The sequence below is a fragment of the Tenrec ecaudatus genome, chromosome 5, assembly GCF_050624435.1.
Source record: "Tenrec ecaudatus isolate mTenEca1 chromosome 5, mTenEca1.hap1, whole genome shotgun sequence".
Taxonomy (NCBI): Eukaryota; Metazoa; Chordata; class Mammalia; order Afrosoricida; family Tenrecidae; genus Tenrec; species Tenrec ecaudatus.
Genome location: NC_134534.1, coordinates 59,141,426 through 59,166,985, shown reverse-complemented (window position 1 = coordinate 59,166,985; position 25,560 = coordinate 59,141,426).

Below are 25,560 nucleotides of genomic sequence, written 5' to 3'. Positions count from 1 at the left end.
GTACACACAAGTGTGACAGGATATTGTCATATAAACAAATAAAACATATTTCTGGTGTGTGTGTGTAGTCCCAAATGTCACAACCCTCAATTCTTAACCTTTAATAAAATAATGTTGAAACTGCCTCTATCCATAACCAAACAAAGGGAAAGAATCTTTTGAAAGGGAGGAGAACTATAGATATTTTGTATGCTAAGCAGGGAGAGAAGCTAGCCAGAATGTCTGGCCCAGTATATATTCTGGAACCAGGCTACATGTGACTGAGTCTTGCTGTGCTTCATTCTAGCGGCAACAAATGACCTCTCTGTGCAGGCAGGCTCTCGTGTGGAAATAGGGTGGATTACTATTATGAAGGCACAGTGGCAGTTCAATAGTAGAATCCATGCTTTCTGTTCAAACAACCCTGGTTAAATTCCTGGCTAATTCACTTCATGCTCAGCTACCGCTTATCGATCAGGTGAAACCCGTGTGTTACTCTACTACTGACCAGGTTTCAGCAGAGCTCGACTAAAACAGACTTGGAAGGGAGGCCCTAGGATCCCAGTGATCCGTTCTGAAACTCCTCGTGGGAACGGTGCAGACTGGGCAGTGTTTGTTTCCGTTATGCTCCGCCTTGTCATGAATCGGGGCTACTCAGCTTGACAGCAACTAACAGTAATTGATATCAACTTTATATTTTGAAGAGCTTAAATATTTCCTGGCACATAGTACAGCACCATAGTAAATAATTATTTGGTAATTACATAAGATACTTTTCGGACACTTTGGGCAATTTACTAGAGGCAAAGTCAAGTCAAGTATCATCTCTTTAAGAATAAATTCAGTGATTCGAGTGACAGACATTTTTACATACCTGATAAATTCAGTGCGGTCTTGGAATAGAGTGGTGAACAGAACTGACATGAAAGCCTTTCATTGTTCTAATCCTGTAGTACCCCCTACATCTATGTATTCTTCCATTCATCCTATTTTTGGATAAATTGTATTTACACAGTGCTCTTCCTCACCCATCTATAAAATGCTAAAGCCTTAAATAAGCACTTCTTGGTATTCATGTTCAGAAAAAAACAATAAGTACTCAACAAAGATCTGTATTGGAAGAAGTAAGGTTAGAATGCTCCTTAGAAGCAAAGATGTAAGACTTGGTCTTACATACTTTGACATAGTGTCAGGAGAAATCAGTTCCTGCAGAAGTACATCCTCTTTGGTAAGGTGGAGGGCGGAGGAAAGAGAAGCGCTCTTGAGAAGATGGCCTGACACAGAGGCTGCGTCCATGGGCTCTGAAGGAGGAACAATTGTGAGGATGGCGCAGGACCAGGACCTGTGGCATTTTGTTGGACCAGACTAACTCGATGGCCCTTAACAACACCCAGCGGCTTGAACTCAGATCTCACCTATGGCCTATTAGCGCTATGATTTTAGGCAGGTTACTCAATGTCCCCAAACCCTAAGACTGCAGCTGTTAGAGTGAGCTGATAATAATACCTACTTAGGTGAGTTTTTCTGTAAGGTTTTAAAGAGCTAAGGATTATAAAAAGCACATTGTGGAATCTGTGGCACATAGTTATCACATTTTAAAATATACTGTTATTATGAACTCATGAGCAGATTACATTTTAGCCAGAACACTCCTTATAAATGTTTCTAAGATTTAACAGAAGTAGAGGATATTAAAATTTCTTAATATTTGTGTGCAAAGGTATTTAGATAATTTTAAATGACCAGAACAAATCAAAGTGAGTCCAAAGATCCAATCTAACATACTATACACCATTTTAATACCATGTGAACAAAACGATTGCAGTTCTGGGTCCCTGCCAGAGCGTTCTACAGACCAATCGCAACTAAGTAGATAAATCAACTGTAATTTAGTCTAGCTCAACTCGATCCAGCTGCAGGCTGTTTCTGCGCATGAAGCAGAAAAACCATGAGAGGCTATAATTTCTGCTCAGAGCCTCAGTCTCCATCATTCTAGTTGGCAGGAAATTGGTCTGACTAAAATTATTTTATGTGAATGATGCCGTAATGGTGGAGAAACCGTAACCTTTAACCTGCACAATCCTCTTCTTAGAAGGGGAGGACCAAGCTCATCTGCCAGGAGGATCTCCTCTGAGCTCCGTGAAGGCTGCAGCCACGAGGACAAGAATAGCCTGTTTTGCCCAGAAATCTCCTAGGTCGGTGGTCTTCAACCTTCCTAATACCACGACCCTTTAACACAATTCCTCATGTTGTGGGGACCCCCCACCATAAAACTATTTTCATTGCTACTGCCTAACTGTAATTTTGCTACTGTTCTGAATTGGATGACCCCTGTAAAAGGGTCATTCAGTTCCCAAAGTGGTCGCGACCCACAGGTAGAACGCTGATCTAGGTGGTTCATTAAAATCTCCAGGGAATGTTAGTAAATCAATAGCACATCATACAAACTGTTCTATTTCATCCCAGGCCCTCTAAGATACATAGGCAGCCAGAGAAATGCATAGGCTACAGGCTTGCCTTAGAATCTGTAAGCTTCTCGAGAGCAAAGGCTATGTTATGTCCATGCCCTACCTCCAGCAAGGAGAATGACCTTCCAAAAATATTTAGTAACACCTTGTAAATGCCAGGTACTGTTGAGACCTAGATATAGAAGTGAATCACATGGAAAATACTCATGGTCCTTTGGAACTTGCATATGGGAAAAGACCGATTACATATGAGTGGGCTTCAAGAAGTTTGTGGGAAAATTCCACCATCTGTCAATTCCACAGATTCAAAATATTTTTGACTCCAATATGTGTGTGTGAAGTGTGTGATTGTGTTTATAAAATATATTGTATAAACTATATGTACAAATTGTATCTACTGATAGTTTCTGAGAGAAATATGAGTGCTACTATGAAAACTATTCTCTGCCCAATATGATCATAGGCTATAATAGGTGGTCAATAATTTCGTTTATCTTAGTGGATCGGTGGTTTGCAACACTTTGAAACCACAGGACACACCACATGCACAAGTGCTGATATTTGTGTCACACGCAGGAACCAGATGAAAGGCTGTTTGTGGCCATTGAAGACTGGTTGGGGGTGGCTCTGGCAACCTCAGCTATGGATGAAGGACTAATGAGAGGAATGACTGACCTGAGGATTGAGGCTGAGAAGATACTTGAGATATCTAGTCCGGGAGATGAGAAAATTGCCTGAGCAGCTAGCTGTGGTACAGTGTCTAGACAGCTGGTCATGGTCAATCTACAGTAAGAAATCTATACTGCATATAGTGCTTTACATTAATCCTCCCCTAGCAAACCACTCTCCATGTTGATCAGGGGACCTGCTTTATCATGAAACCTGATATCACTTATACTTATGGTTCTTCCCAAAGAACAGCATGCCACATCGTTTTCTGTTTCTTTCATCTAGCTGAAACCTGTGTAAGGTTTAGAACACCCTCTGATATCATGAGGGTTGGACAGTAGAACATGCTCAAACCTTATTCACCTGTCCCTTCTAAGTCTCCCTCAAGGTCACAGAGGGCCTTGGGGAGGTGGCCATATGGCATATGACAAAAGATATAAAGAGCAAAGAATTCTGTGCCTGTGTGTCAAATCCACCATTGGTGTCCTGGAATACAGGGTGAAATTCTACTTCAGAAAATTGCACAAGGCAGGAGCTATTGGCTCTGTGGGCACAGCCCATCCTGGATGCCCAACCCTCTGCGGTGCAACTTCAAAGAGCCTCTCTATTCACCGATCCTGGGCCCTGCCATGCCACTTTCTTTAGTCCACAGGGCAAATAGAGGAGAATTTTACTCTCTGACAACAATACACCAGCCAACTCCCATGTGAATGCAGATGCCCGAGTGAGCGCAGACGAGCCCAGCACATTACTGTCCAGCTGATCCATGCACAAGTTGTCAACCCACAGAATCATGAGTAAATAAATGCTCATTGTTTCAAGTCACTCCACTCAGAGATGATTTATTACATAGCAGAAATTTACTAATATACTCAAGAAGGGATCATTAAGGGCCCAAACTAGTGCCCTGCATCCTGTGTATTTTGAATAATAAGAATTTAAATATGGAACACCTTGACTTAAATGCCCTGCAGGAAGCAAAGCAGAGGTGGTCCCTATGCTGTTTATCAGAGGGGTGGCTATCATGGGAGGAGGGAGGAGGTTATCGGTGAAGAATAACCGGAAATCCAGACTTGAAGACCTGGGGGAGGCCAGAGGAAAGGAAAACAAGCCATTGGGAAAATCCCCATAAATGTAAAAGTTTGTTCCATCCACGGTACATAAAAGAATCAGATCAGGGAGATTGAATTTTAAATTTACATTTCCAGTGTCTGTAGGAATCAGTGAGTTGGAAAACAGCATGTGGCTCAGACACTTAAAAATGTAAGAGTGTTATTAATATTTTAAAATGTAACTTAGGTATTTATACAGTAGAAAGTAGTGGTAGACAATGACCCTAACCTGGGATCCAGAAAAGAAATGTCAAGAAAATATTTTTCTGGGTTATTTGATGTGACATCTTATCAATGACCATCTGCTGATCTCTGCACCAGTGTCTTACTCTGGTTAAGCCAGATCCCCTCCTGGCCAGCACCTGCTAACTACGCCAGGCTAATAGAGCCTACCGGAAAATGGAGAGGCACTAGAGACGATTCAAATTTTTGGCCCACCCTCCATAGATATCAACGTCAAGAAAATTACCTAATATGTCTGCTATTGTTTCTTCTTCTATAAATATGAAAAATAAAGCTTGTTTCATCCACCTGAAACAGTGGATATAGGAATAAATGGATGAGCTAATATAATGCAGACTCAATCACTCCGTCACTGTACATTGGAGTCCTTATTCCGATTTGAGCTTGCAGTTCTTGCTCTTTCATTAGGTAATTTCCTAACAGTAGCTAGCCCTCCGTCTCATGAAGCTAGCCTGACTCTTGAACATTGCCATTTTCCCAAACAAACAAGACTCCCGAGCCCTTCAGCGTCTATCCAGATCTGGAGTCTGCCAAACTGGTGGCTTCACTTCCACTTTTTATTTGTTTCTCTTCTTTTTCTGGCCAGCAGACACGTTTATCTTTTTTTTCATTAATATATTTTAAGTTTCTTTGCTTTGTGTTTTGTCTATTCATTGACTTACTAATGAATCTCCTTTGGCATTAGCCAGGCATGGGAACAGTCTTGCTATCAGACAGAGGGCGTTGGAAAGTGGACTACCGCAGGTATGGTTAGGTTAACATTTAACACATTACCATTTGATTTCCCTTTAGACCCATTTTAATGTGTGCTAGATTTTATTATTTTGTGTTATCCTTTCAAGTGAGGTTCTTTTATTGTTTTTTTTTTCAGTTGGTTGTTTGCTTTTACTTGTTGTTTTTGTATGTTTTTCTCAATATAAAATCCAAGATAGGTAAATCTTTAGAGACAGTAATTGGATTAATAGTTTCTTGAGATTATGACAGGGGAAGTGGGGCCAGACCATAGAGATGGAAAGCTAATAATAATGAGTACGAGGAAGAAGACCCTGTAGTAAAATGATTGCAATGATGATCACACAATTCTGTTTAATATGTTCAAACTACTGAACTGCATGATGTGTGAAATATATGACAATAAAGCTGTTGAAATTAAAATAAATTTTAATTGTAAAAATTAATTTTTCAGACATGAGCCAAGAGGATTTAAAGGTATTATTGAGGTGCCATTAGACCATTTTTAATGCTCTTGAAGTTATATCATATGATGAAATTCCTGGAGGGGAAAATCAAGACATGCTCTGAAAATATTCTCTTGTTTCTCTAAGTCCTCCTCCGCTATTGGCATGGTTTGCCATCTTCTAAACAATTCAAGGGGTCGAACTCCAAAGGAATGGGAAGTTCCCCATATCTGTAAGAAACTGCTCCCTGTCAGAACTGGAAGGACATAGAGACCGAGAACTTATTTCATAAACTGATCACAATAAAGAGAAAGACATTTCTAGGGAGGAAAGGGTTACTGGAGGAGAGAAATGAAATGAAGCTTTGGGCTCCGTGGCTCTGTGCCGGCGTTTTCACCATACCGGCAGTTTTGTTCTTTGTCTTCTTCTAGAAGTACAAAGAATGTGGATGATCCTCTAAACAATAGTTCTCAGCCTTCCTCCTGACACGACTTCTTAATACAGTTCCTCATGTTGTGGTGACCCCCAACCATAAAATTATTTTCGTTGCTACTTCATAACTGTAATTTTGCTACTGTTATGAATCAGGTGACCCCTGTGGAAGGGTTGTTCGACCCCCAAAGGGGTTGTGACCCATAGGTTGTTGAGAACTGCTGCTTCTAAGACATTTAGAAAATCTCTAATTATCATCCTGAGTTAGAATTGATCCACACCATACCAATTGCTGGTATCGATGAAAACATTGTCATTTTGCTAGGTACTTTATTACTTGTTTAAGGTGCTGATGATGATATTAGCCTTGTTCTTTTATTCTATTAGTTTTCATTTATATATTCATTGATGCATTTCATTTTTGCGAGACTAAATATGTTCAGAGACTAAATATGTTAAGATTCACTGAAAACATTTTGTAAGTTGCGATTTGTTACAAAAGCTTAACCTCCAACTGTTATGTTTTTTAGAGTCATGGAACTTCATCTCCCTCGTGTGTCCATTTTTGTTTCATTGAAGGTAGAAGCCTAGTGTGTGCCAGCGGTGCTGTGACGTGTGCCTGGGGTGTGACAGGAGCAAACACAAACATGGTTCCTGCCCTCATGCAACTGACACGCTTGTAGAAGAGGCAGAGACAACCACGATGGTTATGAGAGAAACGGAAGTGACAACTCTCATTAGCAGTATGGTGGAAAAATTAAAAATGCTTTATTGCATCACAAGAAGAAGAATCAGAGGATTTGACTTACTCGAGTCTTCAGGGTAATTCCTCTGGGAGAAGTTCTGAAAGTTGTGTAGAAACAAAATCAGTGGGAATTGGAAATTCCAAGTTACTATAAGTGAAACTGATTACATCCACTATTTAATCTACATATAACTTAAGCCAAGAATTACAATATTATTATATTATATCATATAATACATGTATGTATGTATATATATTTTGTAATACTATGTGTGCCCCATGCCCTGATTACGCCAAGTGGAAGTCTTTGGACAGTGTTCATTCTTTGTTTAATTTTCCTGGCCCTTTATCACCTTCAACTTGACTGAAACTCCTTCCTAATGGGCCCTGCAATGATCCCATGCCCTTTGAGAAAATACTCCAAGACTGTTCCTTAGGTGTTCCCATTAAAAGGCACCATAAACGTCCAGCTGCTCTCCCTGCTGTGAGTTTAACGTCCCAGCAGATCCCCTGAGGGACACAAAACCATTGTATTGGGATCTAATACAGATATCCTATCATTCCATAGTCCAATCACATCAAGCATACTGTACAATTGCCAACACAATCCATTTCAAAGCATTCTCTCCTTCATGAACTTGACCTTGACTCCTTTTTTACCACCACCCCATCCCTACACCCAGCCCAACCCCCACACCAGAGGCATACTTAACTAGGAATTGGTTGTAATAAAACCAGGCACGGACGAACGGGAAGTCCAGTATAGCAATTCATTTGGATTCAGCCTCATATGGTACCAGGAAAACTAGCACAAATCATTTGCAAGAGAGTTCCTACTAAAACAACTTACTGAATGTTTACATTTGTCTCCCAAAGTATCTGAAATCTCCCTCAAATAGCAGTAAAGAATATAAATAATATAAAGCCACAAAGACAAAGAACAATGATAATTAAAAAAAACAACTATGAGAGATGGATGAGATATTCCCTGCAAGTCTGGAAAGATGACACTGCTGTCTCTGGAGGAGGCTCAGTAGTTCATGCACAGGTTTAGGGATAATTCAGCAATTCTACTTATTGGAGATTTTTAGAATTCTATGCTTAGAAAGATGGATATGTGTGGTTGCATACGTGCAGCTTATAAAAAGAAGTGGAGTATTGTAGAGATATTTTTCTTTCATTGTACCCAATATACCGTAACTCAATAAATAATTGTATAATAGTAATAAAACCTTCAGATAGTTCAGATTTGGCTCATTAAACCCATTGCTGGTATTAGCAATTCAAGAAAATCTTATCAGTTATGTTTTTGAAATATCTCTGATTAGCTAAATGTCTATACAAAGTCAAGATAACATTAAAGTATATATTGTATATGATGTAACAAATGAGGCAATTAATTTGGATTTGTTTCCACAGAATAAGCCATTTGCTATTTCTGTACTTTGTATGGCAGATTAGGTTTGATCATGGTGGCTTATTATATTCTTTCTGAGTCATTAAGAGCTATTACTGACATGCACCAAACTGTTTTGAAGCTCTGTCATTATGTTTAAAACATATAATTTGTAGATAAAAGTAAAAGCATGAAGCTTGTCAAATATTCTTTCATTTCATACTGGGAAGAACAAAATTCTTCACTTCAATGTTGAGTTATTATACGTCAGAAAAATAGATACCTAAAAAAGCAAATGGTATCTCAATATTTGCAGGGGAACTGTAGCAAAGTTTACTAATTGCTTTCCTTTTAATACACAGGAGGAATCTTCTTCCCAGACCTCTAGGAACTTACATAAGGCCAGGTGGCTGGTTTTATTCAATAGAATGTAAATGAAATCGATGTATCTTATTTCTGACCTGAAGCTTTTAGATCAAGTATATCACCTCCATTTTCCTTTGGAGGTGGCCTTGAGGGTTATTTACTGAAACATTGTCCACAAAAACAAAGTATCCCAGATCTCTGAAATATTTAATAGAGATGAACATCATTAAAGAGACATTTTATCCACATCAGACTTTATGTACATGAGAAATAAACTTTTTATTTTAGTGTTGTAGCAGCAAGCATCAACTTACCCTGGTTAAAACTAGTATGTCTTGTCATGTAGAATATGCACATAAATTTAATAGTCTTATGTAGACCCACACGTAACAGGATTTTAATAGAGGTACTCAGTATGAACTTGGAGGCAATTATTCTTTCAAACATTATCTAAGTATAAATATGTGTCCCTCAATTTACATAATTTTGACTAACAAATCAGATCATAAAATTATTATGTGTTAGGTATGTATGTATCTGTGTGTATAAAAGGTTAATACTTATATGTGGTCAGAATTTTTTTAAATCATTAGGTTAGGTGATATATTGAAACACACAAACCCCACTGCCATTAAGTCAAGTCAAACTCATAGCACCCCTATATAGTGTTTCTAAGAAGACAGTAAATCTTTATGGGAGCAGACAGCTTCATCTTTCTCCCACTGACGAGTTTCGAACCACAGACTTGCTGTTGGCAGAGCAAACATGTGTTAGACAGGGTTCTCTAGAGAAACAAAACCAGAACACTTATGATTTTATAGATAGATAGATACAGCAAGAAGAAATGAACAGCTAATTAGTCCACAGAGCAATACAGAGGGCTCAGTTCAACTCACTTCTATGAGACAGTTAATATACTGGCAGTCCTTCAACTCACAAGGGCTGCTGGGTGCAAGTCAAGGAAGCAGACAGCTGAGTCTTCTGTAGAGCAATACAGGCAGTACAGCCACAGGCAGCAAACAGTAGGACGGACGGGTCACCAATAGTCAGCCAGATGGCAGGGTCCGACAGTCCCCAGCTCAAGTGATGTATACACCAGCAGTGTGACGAAGCAGGTCTCAAAGGAACCGCAAACTATAGTGACAAGGTTCACGGGTAGTGTAGCTTGCAAATTGAGGCAGAGAAATAGCTAAGGCAGCCACACACTGGTCCAATCATCAGAGAGCAAGAGACAGAAAGGAGAGCCATTTATCTCTTTGTCCTTCATTTAAACTGCAACCTTATGAATCCCACATGTATTCATTGGCCAGGTTGGCACAATAGACCTACCTATCACAAACAGTTCCACTAGGGCTCTGATGCATGTGAAAGAAGTTTCTAAATTGAAAGGTACCACAAAATATAATCAATAACCTAAGCATCATCATTATAATTGTCAGCAACATATTGTTTCCTTAAGAGTCTCAGGATTGGCCATGAGTAATACACATATTAATTTCACTGAATAACAAGACTGTAATTCAATCAATTATTAAAGTTGTTTGACATAGCACTGAGAAACCTATATAATTTGATTCGTTGTTACCTTGACTGATGGAGAAAGTAACTCCAGTTTCACACAGACACAGTCTTAGACTGTTCTTCCATCTCATTTGTCAAGCTGGTCACTGTGATACAGAACTGTCTCACCACAGAACACACTCAAAGTGGTGTATGAGTTGCTTGTGACTGCTCAGAGCCATGAGACATGGATGCGTATGTTTGGTTGTTTCATCAGATTTACCTAAGTAATTCAAATTAAATTAAATACCTTTGTGTGTATTTTCCCATCCAATGACATATTTATGTTTTAGAGACAGTGGCTTCTCTTATTTTCATCAAGCATTGAGATAGATGACATCTATTCTTTTTCTCTGGGAGGGAGATGATGCTTTCTGTGAATCAGAATCGACTCAATGACATTTTTCAGTCAGTGTTTGGGTTTAGTTTTTTGAGTTTATTCTTTTCGTCTTCAATAGCTTGTTACATCAGTTAGCATCTAAGTGTCCGCATGCATTCTGTCTACGAAGCCCTTTTGAGTTTCGGGAAAACTTGACCCTCAAATGTCTTCTTTCCATGATATCTCTATGCTCATAAATGAGTCTATTCTCTCCTTTTGCACTGGTGGTGCTGTCGCCTAAGTATTGGACAACTAAACAAAAAGTCAAGGGTTCAAACCCACCAGTTGCTTAATGGGGGAAAAATAAATCTCGTCTGCTCCTATAAAGATTTGCAGATCTGGCAACCCTAAAGGGTCTCTGTGAGTTGGAATCAACTCAATGGCAAAGAGTTGGGGTTGGGTGTTCCAGTTTTTTATAGCAGCTCTTATGAGTTTTATGAAAGGAATAGGAAAGTTTTATCTTTTCATATTTTTAGAAATTGTGTATGTACTATAGGAGCTTTCTGTATTTGAAGTGTTTGGAATTCTTATACTTAAAATCAACAGGGCAGAATATTCTTTGGGGGGGGGGGGGGAGAAGGTAGACTGCCTGTTGATCAATTCCCTGATGCTTATCTTCCTTTTTTATATTTGTAATTGATAACACTTTTCCAAAAGTGACCATTTACCTAGTTATAATTGGGATAATAATATATAATTATGATTTCTAAAATATATTTCTAACATATTTTTCACTGTCATTTACTCAACTATGACACTACGTGAGCCTACTGAACAGAGAATGCCCTTGTGGCTTCCAGAGACCGTCACTTTTGAATGGGAGTCAAAAATCCATGTGTTTCCCTTGAGAAACTGCCAGTGGCTTCAAATTGCCTATAACTTTATGTTATTATTCACCTAGTTTCTATTGTTACTTATTTCTGATTTTTTAGGGTAAATATTTAGAGCAAATTGTTTGAATTTTTCAGAAGAAAAAACTTCACTTTTGTTTATTATCTGTATTGTTTTCTATGTCATTGATTTATCTCATTTTTTATCATTTTCATCTTTTTCTTTTAGGCTTTTGCTGTTGTTCAAATCCGACTGCCTCCTATGCTGCAACTGCAGGAATTTTGCATAAATAATAAGCACTAAACCCAGGGCACGGATTCTAACTTTATGGTTTATGACCAGAACGCTGTTCATCAGACCACAGTTTCCCTTATGGACAAAAGAACCAAAGCACAATGCTGTAACTTTGTCTTCATGCTTTTCTCTTTATTGTACATAAAACTAATTACCGTGCTGCATTTGCTAAATCTAAGTTTATATTTAAATAGGAACTTATACCAAATACAACTATCTCATTCATGGCTCTATAAAAAAATACCTGTGCTCTTATGTTAATAGGGTTCTTGAAAAGCCCCAGCTGCCCTGTGGGAGAAAAGTGAGGCTCTCTGCTCCATTCAACAGTGATGGTCTCAGAAACTCAGGGACGCAGGGTTTAAAGGACGTGGGCCTTCACTCTCTCTTTCTCTTGCTTTTATTTGGGGTGGGGGTAGTTTGGTAGTGCAGGGGAGAGGTTGAAACATTCCCCATAGTTGCAAATCCCATCTCAAAAAATGAAATGATGTCCCAGTAACCCCCCTGTAAATGTGGTTCTCCATGGCTTTTCCTCTCCCCTCCTCCCTCCAACCCTCTATGATTTCCTATCCTTCCCCTCCCCCTGCCTCTGCCCCAGTCCCTAGTTTCCACATCATCTTCTAAATCTAAATGTCGTGTATGTGCAAAAAACACATTTATTTTTCCTGGCTTTTCTTTGTAAGAGTTGGTGTTATTAAATATTTATCTTTAGAAGATTGACTATCTGTATATGATTTTGCTACACATAATGTCCTCCAGTTTTGTCCGTGTATTGCAGTGTCTAAGAGAATCCTCATTGTTTTTTATTGATGCATAATATTCCATTGTATGGATGTACCCAAGTTTGTTTATCCATTCCTCAGGAATTGGAGTTTTCGTGTTGCCATGCTTTGGCTATTATGAAAACTGCTCTAATAACCATAGGTGTCCCTATGTCTGTAAGTGTTGTATTGTTTATTTCTTGAGGATGTATACTTGCAGCACGTGCATTGCAGCAACATGTGTTTAAGAATGCGTCAAACTGATTTTCACGGTGCTTGTACCATTTCACAGTCCCACCAGCAATGTTTGCTCACTCCGATCCATCCACAGTCACCCCAACATTTACTATCTTCTGGATTTTTTAAAATGTTGTTGAAGTGTTGGTATCTTGTTCTTTTAATCTGCATTTCTCTTATTGTTAATGAGCACTCGTTACTGGTTGCTGGATGTCATCTTTGGTAAATTGTCTATTAAGTATTGTGTCTATTTTGATTGAGTTACTTGTATTTTTCTTGTTATGGTAGTGTAATTTTTCTACAGACTTTGGAAATTGGCCCTTTAATCTGGTGTATCATTACTAAATATTTTCTCTTTTAATTATTTTGATGAAGTATTTTGATGTACATACCTTCTAAAAATGAGATGGTCCTGCCCTTTATTTTTTCTTCTGTAGTGTAGTTTTCATTATGTTGGTTCATTTGTTTTTGCCTTGTATTAGGACCCATAGGTTTGTTCCTATTTTTGTTGTTGATGGTCTTTATGGTTATGGAGTTTATAATTAGGTCTTTGATGTATCTTGAGTTCATTTGTAAACATGATGTAAGATATGGGTCGTATTTCATTCTTTGGCAGGTGAAGATACAGTTTTTGTAACAACATTTATTAAAAAGGCAATCTCATCACCAATAGTGTGTTTTGGTCCTGTATCAAAATTGAAATGTCTGAGATCACTGAAGATAAAATGGGTGCATAAGCAAATTGGTGAAGAAAGCTGATGGTACCTGGCTATCAGAAGATATAGCATCTGGGGTCTTATAGGCTTGTAGTTAAACAAGCAACCATCTAGCAGGGAAGCAATGAAGCCCACATGGAAGAAGGGCCCCAACCTGTGTGGTCATGGGGTATTTATGGAAAGAGGTATCAAAAGTTCAAAAACAAGTAACCAAATTGAAATGAAAGGTGTGGATGTAGTGGGGACCCAAAATGTCATTAAAGACTTCAAAACCCACCTGTAAGATAATTGGCCAGTCCCTTTCAGAAGGGCCACATGGAAGGAATTATAAATCCAGGGTGCCCTATGGCACTGATGAACCACATAACTATCCTCTAGTTCTTTAATATTTCCTGCTCTTACTATATTATGGCTTTTATTTGTTTTACTTCATTAATCATGCTAAATTTTCAATTATTCATTTGCATATTTAAGATCATTTGGTACATGAAAGTCAAGATCAATAACCCTTCAGAAACAGTAATAGGAATAATGGTTTCCTGAGGGTACAGGAAGAGGGAGGGTGGAGGTGGGAAATGTGGAGCTGATAGCATTGATGGCTGTATAACCCCACTTGATGGGATTGAACCACAGAATTGTATATGAATGAATATATTGGATTGTGTACACTGTGACAAAAATTAAGACAAAAACTATTATAGAAAAAAAGAGTTAGGACTTCTGGGAGGTATGGGGGCATGGGATGTGATAAAGGGAAGCTGATATCAAGGGGTTCAAAAGAAAGAAAATTTGAAAATGATTGTGGTAGAAACTGTACAATACTGCTTGATGTGCTTGAACTATGGAATGTTGTGATATCTGTAAGAGCTCCCAATGAAATGCTATTTTTTTAAAAAAGAAAACAAAATTAGGTGTCTGAAGGTACTTGCTTTTGTTTCTTAGTTCTCAATTCTAATCCATTGGTAACCATATCTATCTTTCTACAAATATCAGACAGTATGGATTAACATGGCTATATAATATATTTTAAAGTCTAGAAGTGAAAGGTCTCCTGTTTTGTTTTTCTTCAAAGGTGTTTTATTTTTTTAATCATTTTATTGGGGTCTTGTACAATTCTTATCACCATCCATCCATTGTGTCAAGCACATTTGTACATTTATTTCCCTCATCATTCTCAAAACATTTTCTTTCTACTTAAACCCTTGAGATCAGCTCCTCATCCCCCCCCCTCCATCTCCCTCAGAACCCTTGATAATTTATAAATTATTATTATTTTGTCATGTCTTACACTGTCTGACATCTCCTTTTACTCACTTTCCTGTTGTCCATCCTCTAGGGAGGGGGTCATATGGAGATCCTTGTGATCGGTTTCCCCTTTCTCCCTCACCTTCGCGCCACTCTCCCATTATTGCCACTCTCACGTCTGGTCCTGAGGGGTCCACCTGTCCTGGATTCCCTGTGTTTCCAGTTTCTATCTGGACCAGTGTACATCCTCTGGTCTAGCCGGATGTGAAAGGTAGAATTGGGATCATGATAGTGGTGGGGAGGAAGCATGAAAGAACTAGGGAAAGTTGTGTGTTTCATCGTTGCTGCACTGCACCCTGACTGGCCCATCTCCACAGTGTTTTATGTGTCCTGAGTTTCTTTCCTTTAAATATAAGGTTGTTGGTTAGTTTTTCCATTTCTTTGAAGAATTATGCTGGGATTTGGATCAGAATTTATTTGAATTTGTAAAGGATTTTGGTACTATTGAAATTTTCACAAGGCTTAATCTGCCTATCCAGGAACATGGTAAATTGTTCCATTTGTGTAAGTTTATTTTGGTTTCTTGTAGGAGTGTTTTGTAGTTTTCCTTTCTATAAGTTTTCCTTTGTTTCTCTGATAAGATTTATTTCCAAATATTTTATTGTATGTGTAATTCCTATAAATGGTATTTCTGTTTTCATAATTTTCAGTGTCTTCTTCTTTATTATATAAGAACCTTATTGATTTCTGTACGTTGGCTCTATAACTGCTCCACTGCCAAAATTTTCATTTAGTTCCAGCAATTTTTCAATTTAATCTTTTCAGGTTTTCTGTATATAGGACTATATCATCTGCAAATAAGAGTTTTATTCCTTCTGTGCCTGTGTGAATACTTTTAATGTCTTTTTAATGCCTTAAAACTGGAGGTAGACTTCCAGGACTATATTAAATAAAGTAGTGATAAAAGGGAAACTCTGGTTCCTGGTGCACAAGGTGTATGTTTTCAACTTCTCACCATTAAGTGAAATACTGGTCATTGGTTTAGCATATATAGCATTTATAGTGTTGAAAATGTTCCCTTTTATTCTGATTTTAATGAGTGTTTTCATCAGGAGTTGATGCTGAATTTTATCAAATGCATAGTCTGCATCAATTAATATACTGAGATGGTTTTTTCTCCTTTATTTTGTCTATGTAATAAATTACATTGATAGTTTTGTTTTCTAGAATTAAGGCATCCTTGCATATTTGATATGGACCCCACTTGACTTTGATGTATTTTTATTTTATGTTTTGTTGAATTCTGTAAGCTAGGATTTTATTGAAAATCTTGGTGTGTCAAAGTATCTTCATTGGAGATATTTATCTTTATTGCTCAATTCTGGTGATGTCCTTGCCTGGATTAGATTCCAGATTATAGTTGCTTCTTAAAATGAATTTGGTAGTGTATTGTCCATTTGTGTACTATGAAATAGCTTATGTAGAATTGGCCAAACACTTCTCGAAATGTTTGATAGAATCCGCCAATGAAAACTTGCAGTCGTGGGCTTTTTAATGTTGGGAGTTGTTTTATAACTAAAGCTATTTCTTCTCATGTTTAAGGTTTATTGAGATTTTCTATATTGACTTGTGGTAATTTAGGTAAATAACACATTTCAATAAATGAATCCATTTCTTTTAGATTTTAAATTTTGTTGTAATAAAAATTGCCATGATAATGCGTGATTATATATTTTTTATCTCATTCGGTTCTCTTGTAAAGTCATCCATATCATTTCTTATTCATAGAATTTGCTTTCTGTCATTCTTTTCCTTGGTTAGGTTTACCAGAGATCTGTAAATGTTATTGATCTTTTTGAAGAACCAATTTCCTGTCTTGTGGGCTTTATACATATACTTAATTTTCTGATTCATTTATTTCTGCTCTAATCCTTATTATTTATTTTCTTCTCAAACCCAGTCATTTGTTTTGCTGATCTTTTTTCAATTGTTATAGTTGGTGTGGTAAAGTATTTATTTGGTTTTTTTCCCTGCCTTTTCTATGTGTGCAGTTATTGCTATAAACTGCCCTCTGAGTAAAGCTTTTACCTTGTCCCAGAGATTTTATATTTTCTTTCTCATTTGTTTCAAGTTATCGTTGATTGAGTTTTTTTATTTATTCAGTTACTCAGTGATTTGTAAGTAGAGTGCTTAATTTCCATCTATTTCATTTTTAGTATTGATCATTTTATGAATGATTTCTAATTTTACCACATTGTGACCTAAAAAGAGGATTATTAGTATCTTGATGTTTTTTAATGTATTGATGCTTGTTTTGTGGCCTACCATATAACCTATTCTAGATTTGATTTCATAAGCACTAGAAGGGAAAGTGAAATGAATTGTTGTTGGTTACATGTTTGTATATGTCTCTGAAACCAAGCTGATTTATTGTGTTGCTTAATTTTCTGTATCTTTGTTGATTTTTGGTTTAGCTGATTGATATTTAGTAATGTATTGAAGTCTCCTAGTATATTGTGGTTTATTTGTCTTTTTATTTCTGTAAGAAATTCACTTACCTTTTTTGATACTCTCATTTCATGCGTACATATTTCTTATGGTTTTGGTTTCTTGCTCAGTTAAAGCTTTCACAATTATATAGTGTGCGTCTTTGTTCATTCTTATGTCATTTACTTTGATGTCTGCTTTGTCAGAAATTAATCTTGCTACTCCTGCTTTCTTTTTACTATCATTAGACTGATATATTTTCCTTACTTTGAGTTTTATCTATGCTTTTCTTTATATCTAATGTCTGTTTTCTGTAAGCAGCACATTAACGGTTAATGCTTTCTTAACCATTCTGTAACTCCAATCCATTTACATTCACAGTTGTTATTGACAAATATGGTTTTTCTGGCATTATTTTCTTATTTTGTGTGGTGATATTGGTTTCCATTTCCATGTGTGTTGTACTCCTTTTCTTTACAAGTTGTCTTGTCATACTTCCTTTGCTTTTTTCTTTTTATAATATTGTACAGTTTGCCTGCATAATTTTGTTCTTTTCTGTTTTGTTGAGGTTTTCAATATTTAAGGATTGCTTGTTTTTGTGGTTTTCATTCCAAATTCAAGACATATTTTTGTCTTTTATGAAACTTTTAAATATTTTTTCCATTGGACTATTCATTGTCTACTCCTTTCCCTTTGTGTGTATGTATGTATTTTTTATCTTCATTTCAGAATGTTCTCCACTGCTTCTTGTTTTGATTTACTTGTTTTGTTTCATTTTGAGTATCAATTAAATAGTATGTTTTCACAATAACAATATTTTTCTGATATTTTTAGGTTACTGTGTACTGTTATAGATTATCTGTTCAAATAATTCCTTTTAATATTATTGTAAAGGTGGTCTTGTTTTTGCAAATTCCTTTAGTTTGTTTTTTTATTCCTCTCTCATATTTGAGGGATAGCTTAGCTAGATATACGCTATAGGATGACAGTCTTTTTCTTCCAGAATTTTCTATGTAATGTCCTATTACCTTCATCCTTGCATCATTTTAATTAAAAGTTATAAAGGATGCTAATTGGTTAAACTTTGCATGTGGCTGTCTTCGTGTCGTGCTGCTCTCAGCGTTGTTTCCATTTCCTTACTATTGGACAGTGTTCTTATACTGTGACTTGGTGCTGTCCTTTGGGGATCCATTCTGTTTGGACTTCGTGAATAGTTATTTCATGTTCTGCCAGAATATTGGTGAAATTCTCCCTCAATGCTGGATCAGCCCTTTTCTTTGGAGTTAACATGTCTTCTTATGTTTCGGGATGTTTATCAACATGTATTATTTATTTTGATAGTGTCCCATAAAAATGAGCTCCCCTTCAGCTTTTTGGGTCACTCATATACAACTCAAACATCTTGTATTTTTGCCTTCAGAGATTTGTCTTTGAGATCACTGATTCCTGTTCTTATTGTTTCTTTACTTCTGTTTTGTTCTTTCACAGTGCTATCCAGTTATAATATTTTCATATTTTCCTTCTGTATTTCTATTTGGAGTTGTTGAATTATTTCTAGCTTTCCATTCATTTTGTCCGAATGACCTTTTAGAGCATTTCTGAGTCCTAGGATAGTCACTTCTGATGGTTTTGTTTGTTTGTTTGTTTACTGATATACAATTTCCCTCTAGTCACTTTAAGTAACTGGAAACCACTAATGTGGTCTCCATCATGGACGGATCCAAGGTGCTCTATCTACTCCTTTAGGTGGTCCTCTCGGTTCGCATCTGTATGTATTCGAATTAATTGGCTGTTTCTGCAATTGTGTCCAGATTGATTGTTGTCTCTGATTTAAAAATAAATTAAAGTGTCTGAAATGTTTTGATTGCTCTGTTATATCAAGTCAGGTTATTGCTGGTGCCTTTCAGTGTACTACTAATCTAGAGAACAATGTGTAAAAGAACAAAATCTTATTTAGTTCTGTGCCATCCACACAATTAGGTTTCAACCCATTGTTGTATCCACTATGTCAGTCCATCTCATTTACGATGTCTCGCTACCTTCCTCTACTTTGATGACCCTCTGCTTTACCAAGCATGATGTCTTTTTTTTCTTGATAATATGTTTAAAGAGATAAAGTCTTGCTTCTAAAAACCATGTTAGATTGCGTGGAGAAGCAAAACCAGTGACTGTGGGTGTATCTATGTATAGAGAAAATAGTTATATCAGAAATTGGCTTACACAGTTGCAGAAGTAGGTTAAGTCCAGTTGGGTTCAAGTCAATAGTCCGGATGTAAGATGGAGGCTTCTCTTAACTCGCATAGCTGCAGGAGCTGACAAAGAAGGAAGATGAAGATGAAGCAGAAGGGTCACAGGCTGATGGATGCAGAACAGAATGAATATTAATCCAAGATCAATCGTCAACAGATAGCTGCTAGGACTGATAGACAACACAGCAGGAGACAACGAACAAGAGGCAGGACCCGATGCAGCAGAAGGAGAAGGAGCAAACATGTTAGCTCGGTTCTGCTCAGGGTCTCTCTGGTACAACAGGCCAGAGCCCACGAAGGTGTCATCAGGCTGCAACATGATGGGTCGACTGGAGTCCGCCCCTCCATAAACCCAGATGTTCAGTGGACATAAAAGCTAACCATCAGAGGAGAATGCTGCCTGTACTTGCTCCAAGACAGATTGATTTGTTCTGGAAATCCACAGCACCTTCAATATTCTCCACCAATTCCATGATGAAAATGATCAATTCTTATCCAGATTTCCTCATTCATCATCCGGCTCTTCCATGCACAAGATGCCATGGCAGGAATCTCAGCTTGGAGCCACTGTTAGTCCTCAGTGTGTCATTTTGAATGGTTGTGTTGGATCTAGCATTTGAAGAAGGCAAGCTTGGGACGTTGTGGAAAGAACAGGTGTGCTCGGCCAGGCTTCCTTCCTGTCCAAGAGACTTGGATCAGCCTCAGTTCTCATTTGTGTTTAACCTTTCCAGGCATTTATTTTCCTCCTTTCACTGACCATACTTAGGTGTATAATTTCTATGAGGCTGTCTTGCAATCTGGTCGCTTCTTTCCTCAAGGGCACCCTGCCTGGCAAATGCACAACAGTCTTTTGTCTCATCCGGGTTCATTCAGAGGAGCAAGTCCAAACTTCCGCACAGAGTCAATCATCTGCAGCGTTTAAAACATCGCAGACATATTAAAATGCTATTCCATATTCAGTGTCCAGTTATAACCTTAGCCACCAATAGATTGAGTCAGAGCTAACTTTGTGTAACTAAAGATGTTAAGTGTTAGGTTGTCATCACACAGATTTCCTGAGATGAAAGTTGGACTTGTGCTGGCTGGGACCAACGGGATTATAGGCTAGCGTCCACAGAGTCGACAATGTCCTCAGAGGGACAGCAGAACCAAGGAAGAGACGGCCACACTGGAAGGAGTGAACATGTGGAATGGGTTCCAAGGAGTTCAGGGCCGATCAAGGAAAAACAATAACCAGGTAACACTAGCTTGTACCACTCGTTAATTGGACCAAAAGCATTAACCATTGCAGGAAGGAGCAGACCCTTAGGGCAGGAGGTCTTCCAGAAATAAGAGATGAGGGAGCCACCAAAAGAGGAAGAGGGATGGAAACTCCAGGGAAGAGAGAAAGGGGCGGGGGCTGCCTTCCACGGGCCTCAGTGATGTCCTTCTGTAGCAAGGAGGGCGTCTCTGGGTCACAGAGGATTTTGACTATGAGTACCTGCTCTGTTAATTCTTAGGGAAAGGCACAGCTAGCACCTGCTGTCTGAATTTACAGCCACGTATAGATTCACTTTGAGTTACATTTGACTCCGTGGTAGTGGGTGGCTTTGAGGGTTTTACATAAACTTTGAGAATTTTTTACCATTCAGAATTTCTCTAATAACAATGAAAGGCTAGGTACACTGTAGCCCAGTTAATTTTGAAGCCCAGTCAATTCCTCTCCTTGTACACATGGCAAGCTATGGGGAAGCGATCAGACTTGCTCTTCTCATGGGATTTTGTGGGAGAATCATTAACCCTTTCAAAAACAAACAAAAAAACCCTTCACAGTCTATTTCTGATTTATATTTTCAGGCGTAGAAAGCTTTATTCTCAAAAAGTTTCCAATAAATGCTTATTAACTGGTGTAATAAAATGCTTCAGACCATCCGTCATTCTCTGAACACACTTGACAGTGGTAGATGTTTGAGCTAGTGCCCCTCCAAAGGGTCAAGGGCAAAAGTCATCAACTCTGTGGGTATTCACTGCAGAAAAAGTCCACTCTTGTCATTTAAAGTCCATGTTTAAAGAAGTCCCAAAGTGTGGGGGGAAATGTATCTTATCTAAGTTCCATGTTTTAGCACGTGTTGCAGGGATTCCCAGTACAGCCATAGTCTGTTCACTTTTGTGGCAAAGATCCTACTTTCTGTGCCATTACTACTTCCCAAAACCCCAACTACAGTATTTTCTCTAATGTTTGAGGGTCCAAAAGAGAGCCCAAATCCTAAATATAATTCAAGGAGAACATTGATTTATTAAGCCTTATACAGGAAGAAAAAAAGAAAAAGAGGCATCATCTGGATGAGGGAAACAATTAGCACAAGGTTATAATTGGGCCCTAGGGTTTGTAGAGATTCAGGACCTTAAAGGGGGCAATGGGAGAGCAAAGGAAACTGTCACAACAGCATAATGAGTGGCAGGTGGCAGATAAATACATCACGGTTAAGCGTAGGATGACACAAGTGGCAACAGGACCACAATTGGGACACTTGCATTATGTTAGACAGAAGACCTTGGACCAAAACAGTAAGAATATGTTGCATGACCACATGAGTGTAGCACCTCAGTTTCCTAAAGGCACACCCAGGCAGTCCTCGTGAGCAAGACTGCAGCTCCCAGGATGGGCTAGGAGAGTAACAGTACTCTACTCTGAAGGCGCTGTGCCTGAGAGCAAAGCTATTCCCATTGCTGATCAGAAGGACTTCAAGGAAGGTTGGATTTAAGTGGCGATTCATCCTTGAATTGGGGTCTGCCACTGTAAGCCAGAGTCTTTTACAAACTGGGTTCCTAGAAACTTAAGCTCTAATACGGTACCAAATGACAGAAAACCAAAATGTATTATGTATTGAGAAAAGTAGGACCCCTCCCCACTGCCTGCATTGAAATCTCTGTTGATTGGATGGAACTATAACCAATCAGAAAGAAGCCCTGGCAATGTGGTGGATTACACATGGGGCTGTTTAGCCAGGAGGTGGACAGTTCCAAACCATTAACCGTTCCATAGGAGAAAGATGAGGGTGAGGGTGTCTACTTTCATAGAGTTACATTTTGGAAACCCACGGGGCCCGTTCTACCCGGTCCTACATGGTCACTATCAGTGAGAATTTACTTGATGTTAGGGAGTTCCAGGAAACATGGCAACATGAATAGCCATGCTATGCTATTTTCTGATATGCCCCCTAGCTTGTAGAACCATTTGTGGTAATATCCAAAGCTCAGTAATAGTTGGGGTTCTTTTTTCCATGTATGGTTCAATTTTTCAACACTTCTTAGACAATACAATTTTTAAAATTGTTCAACAAGTAGGGAAATCAGGCACAGTAACATTGCTTTTATAATTACAGAAATTAGGATTTGGGGGAAGTAATGTGTCAGACAGATTGAGCATAGTCCTTAAAGTCAAAGCATTCTCAGACTGCGACCAGTTCCCGATACTCAATTGCTGTGTGATTTAGGGTAACTGGCATATCCTTTGCGAGTCTCTTCGTCTCTAAAGTAGAGGCAATGCCAAAATCTTTCTCAAAAGGTAAATAGAAAGATTAAATTAGATACTTCCTAAGATGTGTACCACAGGGAACTGTCATGGAGCATACATTTTATACATAAAATGCCCTCTTAATATCCAAGGTGGAATGGATTAATGAAACAAAAGTTCCAATCCATTGACTCCAAACTTGAATTATTCCCTTTAGAGGATACTATAAAGACAAACAAGAGCAGGTTGTAAAGATGAGTGTGTCCAGTCTACTGTGTGAAATAGTTGGCCTTTCAGAGTTAAAATTTAATTTGTATTATTAAGGACTTAAGGTTTCCATTTATGTTCTGGGAAGACTTCCAATGTACAGAAGTATATCTTATAAAGTACTGTGCTTCAGCCTGGGAAGAAGAAAGAAAAATTAAACAATAACCAGCAGCAGCTAGATTAGGATGAACTAATCGTACTTCATCCCTGGCCAACAATAATGATGAGATCATGGTCTCCACAGGCTTCCCTCTGGGAAAAAAATAGCTCAGTCTAACGTATAGATTTTCTCCTAGAATTTTGTTTCAGGCCTGACTCTAAGCGACAGATGACGTTTCCATGATATGGGCCCTACCTACCCAAACATAAATATAAACTTTTCAATTGAGATTATTTATTTGTATGCCAAAGAAGCAGCCATGATTGTACATACTTCAGTAACTGTCACCCACAACCTTTGCCAAGAACTTTCTCGAAACAAGTTTTGGATAAAATAATATTATGTTTCTAAAAGGCAAATCAATACAAATTAAGATAAGCTTCAATCACACTCAATATCAGTTGAACAGAATAATATACTGTAGGTTACGGCTTAAGTCAAGGGTAACAGTTGAAATATAAAACATACATGGATTATAAATTATCAAGGAGGAGTGAAGGGAAAAAATGAGGAGCTGATACCAAGGGCTCAAGTAGAAAGCAAATGTTTTGAGGATGTTGATGGCAACAAATGTACAAATGTGCTTGACACATTGTATGTATGTATAGATTGCAATAAGAGTTGTATGAGCCCCCAATAAAGTGATTTTTAAAAAGAACAATGGCAATATATGTACCAATATCTCTGGTACAATTGATGTATAGATTGTAACAAGAGTTTTAAGTGTCCCAATAAAAGAAAAAAGTACATCCTGTTATTTTCTCTTGAAATTTTGATCAAATCCACTTTTAGGGATCACCCATTAAACTAATGAAATAGCTAATCAAGTCTCTTTCTTTCTTATCTAAAATATGTTCATATCGATGATGATATATTCAATCTGCATATGCTCAAGTCTTCCAAATTGAAGTTAAGAAAAATAGAATAAGATCAGTCCATGTTGATAGGATGCTTTATTTCTTTGCTTGTCAATAAGTGAAGGTCTTTTTTAATATTATATGCTGTTATATTTGTATATCACAATTCTTCACCTGCAGCTCTCAGTCCATTCCTGCTCCTAGTAAGCCTATCTACCAAGATCCAAAACCCAGGTCCCTTGCTGCTCAGTCCATTGTGATCCAAACCAGCCCTAGTGGGCAGAGTAAAACTCTGCCATGCGGTTTCAAAGGCTGAATTACAGTAGCAGATTGCCACATCTGTCTCCTGCAGAATGGTTAATGGGTCTAAACTGCTGGTCTTTTGGTTAGTAGCAGAGTGCTTTATCACCGTGCCATTACAGTTTCATATTTTTAAAAAGCACCACCATCTAATTGATTCTGACGTACAGCAAGCCTATAGGACAGAGGAGAGTTTCCAAAACTGTAAATCTGTACAGGAGCAGACAGCCTCATATTTCTCCCACAGAGTGGCTAGTAGGTTTGAACCACTGACCTTATGATTAGCAGCCCAGTGGCTAACACAGTACACCACTAAAATCTCTTAATGCTCCACATAGAGCTCTCCAAAGGAACTATCTTAGACCATTGTGAATTTGCTGGCAATCTCTCTCTCTGAAAATGAAAAGCACGCACTTCATTATTTTCTCCTTCCTACTCTTTGCCCTTCACTCTTGCATTTTGATTAGACCTAATCTTATTATTTCCATTATTACAATTTTGACAGAAGGATTTCACAGGTGTAAAGGCTATGACTCATTCATTGCTTTACTATAGATACTGAATTTTAATATACTCCACAAGGAAAATATTTTCATGGAATTTTCAAATATATATAACTGTGTGCATATATATATATATATATATATATTTATCAAAACCTTGCTGGTGCTGAGTGAAATGCTACCATCACAATATAGTAAATACTCTTTTTGTGTCTAGCCTCCCAAAATGAAAACTTAGATAATTCATAGCAGGTTTAGAAGTGGGAAAACTCAGCAGTAAGGCACATCTGCAGAGTGTTATATGCGAAGGGATGCTATTAATAGCCTGCTGTGAGCTCCAGCTTGGAGAATGAAGAAAGAAGCTAAATCTTGTCTCTCTGTAGAGGTTTCACTTTTAAAATAGTTCTCTGTATCCTTCTGTGTGTGTGCATATGCATTTTTGTGTTGCTGCTATTTATTCTTGTAAGCAACAAAGCAGGAGTTTGAGCATAGTATATAAAGGAGCTATAAGGAGGGAGTAAGGAGTATTCTATTTAATCATTCAACTCTGATATGTACCAAGCTTCACTATTCTTTGATAATAAATTAGTCTATATCAATTATCCAAATTGTATTGGCTCTGACCCTCCAAAT